The sequence below is a fragment of the Ceratotherium simum genome, chromosome 11 (genome assembly GCF_057802395.1).
Source record: "Ceratotherium simum simum isolate JZ-2026a chromosome 11, ASM5780239v1, whole genome shotgun sequence".
In the NCBI taxonomy this organism is placed as follows: domain Eukaryota; kingdom Metazoa; phylum Chordata; class Mammalia; order Perissodactyla; family Rhinocerotidae; genus Ceratotherium; species Ceratotherium simum.
Window position 1 is genome coordinate 12,618,940 of NC_141910.1, and position 9,440 is coordinate 12,628,379.

At 50.3% G+C, this 9,440-nt stretch overlaps 1 pseudogene; it reads left to right on the forward strand.

The window, feature by feature from the left end:
- Positions 1–1,061: 1,061 nt before the first annotated feature.
- LOC147915924 (uncharacterized protein C2orf78 pseudogene) lies at positions 1,062–7,528 on the forward strand (annotated as a pseudogene).
- Positions 7,529–9,440: the final 1,912 nt, after the last annotated feature.

The window sequence follows — 9,440 nt, forward strand, 5'->3', positions numbered from 1 at the left end:
AGCGGGCCTCTGTGGCCCAAGGAGCCAGAGGTAGCAAATGATGGGAAAAAGAACTGCAACCAAAGGCTGCAAGAGGAAAGGCCTGCAATCAGCTGTGTCATCTAGCTCTCTGGTATTTGCTTCGAATGGGCAGAGTCCATTTCGAGAAGCACCAGGCACTGAAAGGAAGATCCCTGCTGCTGGAGGTGGACAGGAAGTAACGTCCAGGAGGGTAAGATGCAAGATCAAGGCTGGTGCCAGAGACAACGCCTACAACGAAGAACACAAAGGAGAGCAGAAGAGAGATGCAAGTCCAACCTGGCCCGGCCCGGCCCACCCCAAGGAAGGCAGGATTCAAGGAGAAGGAACTAAAAGAGAAGAGCCTTCAACCACATCATTCCCCACAAGGGGCACTCAACAAACCTCACCCTACTCTTGAACCAAGTTACACAAAGAGCTCCTGAATTCACCCTTCCTTTGCTCCTTAAAAGCAGCAGTAAGTTCACTACTTAGATCCACTCATAAGATTTCAGAACAACTGGAACAGGTCCACCTAGATGTCCCTTGCCCTCCTCTCTAAGGATATCAATTAACTGTACCTATAATAACAAATGGACAATATACATGAAAAAGTAGAAAGTGTAGAAGACAAATAACTATGAATTCATTCTATCAATGAACATCTGTAAGAAACGTTGAGATATTTCCTGCCGGAAGAGGCCGGGGCAGCCAGGCGATCGCATCTGTCTCGTGGGATGGCACCTCCCCAGAGCTCAGCCATGGAGGTGCTGTTGGAGCTCTCCCACCACTCCCTCCACCCAATCCCGTCTTCTCGGGGGGAATCTGACCTCCCTATTGGCTATCTCCTACCTGCTTTGTGACATCATTCTCCCCCTAAACCTACCACCACCTGGTAGAATCTTGGGGTTTCCATGGAGTTGTCTGTAAATAAATTTGAATCCTCGCAAGTGACCAGTGTGACCAGTGGCCTTCGTACTGGACACATCGCTCTTTGGCTGCAGCCACTCAGACGTCCTCTAGTAGCATCTCTCTCATCCCCTGGATCTGCAGTTGATGCTTCCTCTTCTTCTCTGACCATGTCAGGTAAGGAAAGAAACTAGGAAATGGTTTTCATTATGTATTTTTGCCCCGATATTGACTAGCAGATTCAAAAATGGCAGAGAATAATGGGGGGGAAAGTAGTGAACTAGGAACCTGGGGCGTAACTCCCGTCTTGACTTGGACATTTGCGAGCTGTGTGACTTTGGGCAAGTCCTTGGCTCTCTCACAAACGCTGTTTTCTCCTCATCTGTCACATCAGGATATCACAGCGCTTGTCCCCTCTGCTCCCTTTCTTCTCTGATGTTGAGTCTTAAAGGGCACCCACCTAGGCATGCAATCAGAGACCTCTGGAGAGTGTTTCCGCAGCCACAGAGAGAAATCCTAGGTGATGCAGAAAACTAGCAATGTATACCGAGAGGTTTCACCTCTAATGGTCTCCCTCCACTACCATTTCGACTGTACGATGTTACATTTAGGGCTGTTCAAAAGCAATGTTCACATGTTTTGGAGTTTTCTACCTGAGCAGGCTGGAAAGAGAAAATGGGGAGAGAGCATGGAGAGTACTGGGCTATAGGGAGGCAAGTATTCAAAGGTCAGGAGGTTGAGGACTGTTGTCATCAGCACAGGCCAACAGGAAGCCAGAGGGGAGAAACTGGAAGAAAGGGGAGGCAGAAGGACGAGGAGCTCGCAGGGAAAGCGAGGGAGTTGGGCGCGGAATGTTGAAGGAACCCACGATTTTAAATCAAAGCAGAAAGAGCACACAGTTGACGTCTGCTCAGAGCAGGGTAAAGCCCAGTTGAGCAGAGCAGGCGCTTACATTCATAGACTAGGACGGAGAGTAGGGGCAGAACAGGGAATCGCCAGGAAAAGCAGCTTCTCAGAAGAGTCCCCCCTCACTTGTTCGTTTGTTTCTGCTGCCTCTCTGAACACCGATGGCACTTGTCAGTTTGGAACACGAACATTTTAGAGATGTTTTTAGACATGATGCTCCCTATCATCGAGACACTAATAAAAGTGGCTGTCCAGAGGCCGGGGCTAGGAGAATTTGCAGTTTTGATTCCATTCTCATTTTTAAGCGATGTAGATGTTTTGCCTATTCAAAAGAAAATTTAAGCTTTGCTAAAAGCGGATATCCCCTAACTTGAATCAGAAGCATTAATTCCTTTGTGTGACAAGCAGGTTCCAAGTCAAGGCTGCTTTTCATCCGGACGGCTGTTTTCTTCCTCACACAGAGTGCACACTGAGAAACAGCCGTCATCTGTTTCTAGACCTTAGCTACCGAAGAAGAAAAAGTCAACTCCCACATCTATCTAAAACAGTTTTGTGGAGTCCTTTGGGTTTTCCTACATTCAATAATTTTTTAATTGGATCCTAGGGATGACGGTGTTTTTAGGCTTTGGGGATGACACCTTCCTGGATGTTGAAGGTGATTCTTATCGAGGTTTGTAGGGGCAATATGAAAACCTTCATGACACCTTTTAACTACCCTCCTCTGCTTCTAGGCGGTTGAAGCACGAGAAACCTACGTTTAATTGAAACGTCTATTTCTGCTAGGCTTGGTAGCTGGTACTTGCTGGGTCACAGTCAGAGAAATAAGAATGAGCACAATAATGGAATTCCTTTACACTTAGGATGTTGCTCTCTGCTTTGTACCAGCTCTTACCGAAACAGCTCTCTACGTCTATTGTGGCTACCTACACGTTCTCATTTATAGCACTTTGCTGCCTTTTTAAGCCATTTTTTACCGTTATATCTTCTCTGTCTCTATGTGCTGCCTAGGAATTCATTCGAAATCACCTTCTACTGTGGGCTGTTGTTTTGGCAAGTAGTATTCACTACAACAGAGCCGGCAATATTCACTTTCATAATACTGCATGGATGGTACAGAACTTCATTTATTAGTAAACTTCTTAGGCTCTGATGCCTGCTACATGCCTCGGTTTTCAATCATACCTGTACATGTCTTTTTAGTCCTGTGATATACGTTTTTCACGATTTTTCTCTTTGTTTTTACAGAACTTACCATATCTTCCTCCATATTACACTTACGCAATATATCACTTTTATTCACGTATGAATTATTACCCTCATGATTATCGCTTTTCTTATTATCACTGCTCTACAGAAGAGTAAGCTGAAGTTCAGAGAGTTTAAATCACTTTTTTCTTTCAAAAAGCACTTTTTGAGACACTCACTCACAGGCAGTCATTTGGAGGTAGGAACAGAAACCAGGCTTGAAGAGGGTAAGAATGACCCGTGACATCTACCACCTGGACTCAGTAAGCTGTGAACTCCAGGTAACGTGTGAACTGCACAGGCAAAATGAGACCCTCAAGGTCAAAGTGTTACGTGACAGCTGCTCTGTCTTCCAAAGGACAAAGAAAATGCCTCTAGTAGAAGTTCGACTTCTCCCGGTTTCGGTAGTGGAATGGTCAGAGCAGCGTCCTGGCAACGAAGACAGCATGCCCAGGCACTGCAACCTGGTACCGATGCTAACCAACCCGGGAGAACTTGAACGATTCGATCTGACCTCTCTGAGCCTCGGTTTCCTCACTCGTACAATGAGAATCTTAGAACAGAAGCCCCAAGATGCTTCCATTGGAGCAAAGAGTACACGAGTCGGGACTAGCGCAGGCTCAAGGGAAAGACGGGCAGGGAGAAGGTGCCTTCCAGCCTAGAGAACAATGTGTGAACCGCGCCACGTGGGGCTTCTGGACATCTGTGCCCAACCGGGAGCACAGGCAGTTACACAGAAGAGAACCAAACTGCTCCAGCACGTGCGACCGCCATAAGCGGTTGGATTTGGGGTATCGCAGTGAGTATTGGTATATGAGAGGCTGTCTCATAGCAAGAACCTTAAGATAATGCTGTTCCTCTAGCATAGTGAGAGGTCATCAACCCCACTGATGTTTTCATCACCCTCTTGTTCCCTACAGAAAATTTCCAAAATCCACCTTTCCTTGGAACTCCCAACTCGCTGCAGCTCTCTCTTCCTGTGGTGAGCAATGCAGCTTCCCTAACGGAAGTGCCTGCAGTTTCTCCAGAGTCTCTGCTCCAGCCGTCAGTTCGGCATGGCTGCTGCCATCAGCCTCGGCCACCTCTTTCCAGCCACTCATGGGGAGTGCCTACCTTTACCAACATTCTAGCACAACCATGTTGTCTGGAGTGACTGGCCAGAGCCACATCTCCACGTCAGCTGCTTCCTATCCAGGTCTCTGGCAGTGGGATATCACAGGAGGCACTGAGAAGGAGTCTTCTTCACTCGGAGACCTCACTGTGGCTCTCACGGACCAGGACACAGCTGTTTCTTCCAGGTCCATGGCAGCCCGGTATGACAGAACATCTGATGCCAATAACGTGGTCCCTCTGTATCCATCACTTTCTGCCAGGCTTGTTCAGAGACCACCACCTCAGATTCCAAATCAGGCACACAGCCTGGCGCTTCCCTACCGGGAAGGAAGCCAGGTGTATTACTATACTCCCGGCACCCTGGGGCCTCTACTGTCTGGCCAGCTCGGCCCCTGCCTGCCATCCTGTGGCTCCGTGTCCTACACAGGAGCTGGGGCCTCCGCCCCTCAACCAGAAATGGTGATGGTACTAAAGCAGGTTCAGCCCACAAATGTCCTACCACCAGCCTCCACCTCTGGCATCTACTACGCTGTGTCTGCTCAACCCGTCACAGAAACAAGATTTCAAGGTGAGTACAGACAGCAAGAAGGGAGAGGAATGAGGTCCACATTCCAAAACAGGGTCAACTCGGCAGGGTCAACTGGGAAGTGCTGAGTCCACAGACAGGGAGAATTGAAGTCCGGAGGCTTTCATAAGCACTACCCGCGCTCAGTACTACTCCCTATTTCAGACTCTACATAAGAACGCCCATTACTGGTGGGAAGGGGGGACACTGTAACGGCCATCTACGCTACATGTACGAGAACACCAAGAGCACACCAAGCGACACCAGAAGCCTCACTGCCCTAGCTGCTCAGTCCCCTGCACTATACCACGCTCAAATGGCCTCCCTTCCCCGACCTACGGCTGTAGTCTCCTGGGAAGGCACTGGTGATAGCGCCAGGGTACCTTTCGCTCACCGCCTTCATTTACACCAGGAGTTGAGACCTCGTCTTCCCAGATCCTGTCCAAAGCAAACAGGCTAAGAATGCGCCCTTGCTGATGTATTTCAGCAGGAAGAGCTCCATTCCCTCTCCTAGTCCATGATGTGAAGGGAAGTGTTCTTAGTCTCTCAGGAAAGCGGAGAGAATTCTCTATAGGAGAATGCTAGCATTTGTAAAATGCTTCACAGTTTGAAAATCTCTTCTACTTTTTATTTGTCCGATAACAACCCTATGCAATACAAAGAAAACCAAGGAACAATGACATCAAATGATCACCAGTAAGAAACGGGACACTCGCCTCTTAATTCCCAGCACAGGACGCTGTCCATGACCCTGAAGAAGAGCGAGTAAAAATGTGCCCTGTCCGTTGTGGGAAGGTGCATGATTGCTGCCTTGGTGTCTAGGGGGAGCATCTCCCTTACCAGGGACTGACTTCTTCCCTCCTTCCTTTGCAGCGATGGAAACCTCCTGGGCCGGAGACTTCCCTGGCATTGCAACCCGCAAGCCAGACATTTTGTCTACAACAAACCCCAGAATTCCCCAAATCCTGCAGTAGCAGAAAGACCCAGCTACCGGAGGGGAACCCACCACCTGAGCTTGGGGACATTTCAATGAGGGCTCCAGACCAGAGTTCCAACAGTAACCTCCTGGCACTGTCTCCAGCTCCCAAGAAGTTGGAGGAGCTTACACCTAAGCTCGCAAAGCCTCCGGATGCCTGCCAGATCCCAACGGAAAACCAAGATCCTCCACTACTCCCTTCAGAAATTCCTGATACGTACCAGCTCCTGGCCTGCACTGATCCCCTCGGCCAAGAGGACCAGCCTGCTTCTGAAAATGCTGATCTGGGAAAGAGCAGCCTGAGTCTCGAGGGCCAAGGGACACTGGAAGATGGCACTGAACCTGGCGGTGGCTTTGCAGACATCGCTACACTGGTGGGGGGTATTCACCTTCCCCAGCTCTTCAATTCCTTGGAAGACCTTGATCCATCCAAAAGCCCCCAGGTGATCCAAGCCAAAGACACCAGAGCCATCGAGTGGATCCAGGTGCAGGAAAAGTCAAGTGTCACAAAGGCTGCCTCCGATCAAGCCAGGAAGAACAAACGTAAGGCCTCTGAGCCTATCGACGGTGCTCCCAAGGCCAGAATCCAGCCCAAGGACCCAGAGTGCCTGTCAGGGGGAGAAGTGGCTATTTGCAATGCTGCAGACAGCGACAGGGCTCCCGTGGACACGGCCAGCCATTCTAACAGCAAGCCTCAGAAGGCTGCATCCGGCAGGAGCAGCAAAACTAAGAGCCGTGGGCAGGAAAGGACCAAGAGGACCAGAGGAAACAACTCCAAGCAAGCTGAAGAGAGTAAGCTGCCAGGGAACAAAGTCAAGGCAGAAGAGAAGCCAACCCTGCCCAAGAGGAAGCGGAATCAACCCGAGCTGAGCCGAGAGACCTTCCAAGGGCCTCGAACCTCCCTAGGCATGCACTTGCTGGAGTCGGTGCAGGTGTTCCATGCTCTGGGCAGGAAGACTGATAAGAAAACTGGACTCTCTTCCTCCCGGGCCCTGGCAAACTCCAGCCACCCCAAAGACCCCCAGCCCGCCCCAGCTATCAAACCACGCCTGCATACCCCACGTGAGGGCCAAGGTCCTGAGGAAACTCGAGCCAAAGCCCAGGAACCAGAGGGCAGTGTCGCACAAGAGCGCCCACCTCCATCCCAGTCCGAGCTGCCACCTCCTGGGAAGGTCAAGTTGGTACCTTTGCCTTTTCTGACCGTGGACAGGCCTCAAGCTCGACCCGTTCCTCGGAGGCCGCCGGCTCTGGCCTCACATCGGCCCGCTGTGGCTGACCCTGCCCGGCCTGGTTCTACCCACTCAGCTCAACCGACTGCACTCAATTCAGCCCAGCCAGCTCCTGCATCTGTGACGGGTCCTGCCAGACCAGCTCGGCCAATTTCCACCAACCCCACCCGGCCTAGCGTCCCTCAGTCTGCTGCTGCCACGCCCGCACCCCACAAAACAGCATCTTGCACTTCTCTCCAGCGGGAGCCCGTTCCCACTCCTGTGACCAAGCTCCAGGACCCGCCCAGGCCTCAACCCCACTATCTGCTCCAAGACTTTAGCACGCAACGAATTCCATGGAGAAAACCCGACATCCCAGGGCCAGTGATATCAGAGCCCATCACAGCCGAACAGAGGCCAGAGCGGGAGGCCATGAAGAGGCAGGCTCAACAAGAGCGTGAGCAGGCTGCCAAATACACCTCTTTGGGGAAAGTGCAGTATTTCATTGAGAGGGAAAGAGAAATGGAAATTGCTGACTACCACGGCTCACGCAAGATAAGGCTGCTAGGACTGGTGGTGCGACTTTGGGTAGCAGTCTTTGCTCCATAGATAGATAGGTAGAGATGTCTCTATTTACTTTGATATATTTTAAAACTTAAGACATCAATACGTTAAAGTACTAGAATTGATAGATGAGTAATAAAGAAGCCTTTTGAGTTTGGAGATGCCGTCAACTGTGGTTCTTCTTTGGTGGTGGTGGGGATCCAAGGCTTCACGAGAAAAAAGAAGTGGACTTGGACGGGAGGATGAAGGAAAAGGGATACGAACTGAGGAAAGAGGCAGCAACTGGGTCCAGGGCTAGGAAGCCCAAAGGGGGGGGCCGGGTTTTCAGCAGCTGACAAAAAGCAGCAGGAGTGGGGGAAATGGCAGAAGTCAGAAGCAGGGTCTGACGTGAGGGTTAAAAGAAGAAAACCGGCATAGAGTTGAAGATGGCAGAAGATGAGTCTAGGTTGACCAGGAGAAATGTGACAAGTCTCTCAGGGAGGCTGGCCTTATGTCTCACCACCACCACATAGGTCGTTTAGAAAACAAGAGATTCCGGAGATCTCTCCAAAAGGTTTGGCTCGCCTCAGCCACGTGGGATTATGGCTGGGGCCGGTGAGTACAAATCATAGGGCAATCCACCAGAGGAAGGGCCAGGGCTCAGAGTGACCCTGGGGCCAGCTGACAACAGGGGCCTCCCCAAGGGAAGTGCTGCAACAGGAGGCCCACCCAGAACAGGGCTGGGATAGAAATCACCATTTCCTCAACACCTGCGCACCAGACTCATGAATGCCGTATTTCAGTTAAATTTTGCCCTGACTTACAAAGCCAGGATCCGCAAACCACTTCCCCACCGAGGGTCAGCAGTAGGTTTGAGGTCACATTGCGTGTCAAAGAACAAGGCCTCCACTTGAGACCTATATGCCACCCGAGTCCTCAGTATTTACATGTGGTCGTTGTGCATCCCACCTGGCTTTCAGTGCACAGTATCTGGAGATTACTTGTGGACGTTATCAAACTCTTGGAGGAGTCTGTCAGGTCCCTTCCCATGGACTTAGGTGCATGCTGCCTTCTCTAAACCTCGACATCATCCAAACCACACGAGAAAAATCCCCTGGTAGATTCTATTACACAAAGTGAGAGCAGTGGGCGCATGTGGGCACTAGGTCACCACTCCAATAGCCACAAGATGCAGTCATCCAAGGGTCCAGAATTGCTTCTTGAGAGTCCTCCTGGCTCATGAGGAGAGGGTGAGGGGTGGGAGATTGTGGGGTGGGCATAAAAGGGAATGGAATGGAGTAAGGGGAGAGATGGTACAACGTCTAGTTATGTAGAGGAAGAGGGATAATCCCCCTCTGCCCTTTCCCTTAAGGTTCTTATTTTTTTTTTTTTGTGAGGAAGATCAGTCCTGAGCTAACATCCATGCTAATCCTCCTCTTTTTGCTGAGGAAGACCGGGTCTGAGCTAACATCTATTGCCAATCCACCTCCTTTTTTTTTTCCCCCAAAGCCACAGTAGACAGTTGTATGTCATAGTTGCACATCCTTCTAGTTGCTGTATGTGGGACGTGGCCTCAGCATTGCTGGAGAAGCGGTATGCCAGTGCGCGCCCGGGATCTGAACCTGGGCCGCCATTAGCAGAGCCCGTACACTCACCCACTAAGCCATGGGGCCAGCCCCTCCCTTAAGGTTCTTATGGCTGGCCAAATAATTAACAAGACAGGTTAGCAGGAGAAAATAATACCAAGTGTAATAACATCTATAAATGGGAGAAACCAGAGACACTGAGTTTCTCCACACAATAGTGGTGATTCTCACCTTAAATACTATCTTCAGCTAAAGACAAAGGAGGATGTTGGAGGTAGTAGTGGTTTGGGATATCAGAGGGGAAGAAGACATTTTACATGGAGAGGGAAATGTAAATGTTTGTCAGACAATGCTTTTCAGGGCCACCTATAGAGCATGTGGCCAGAGAGTCA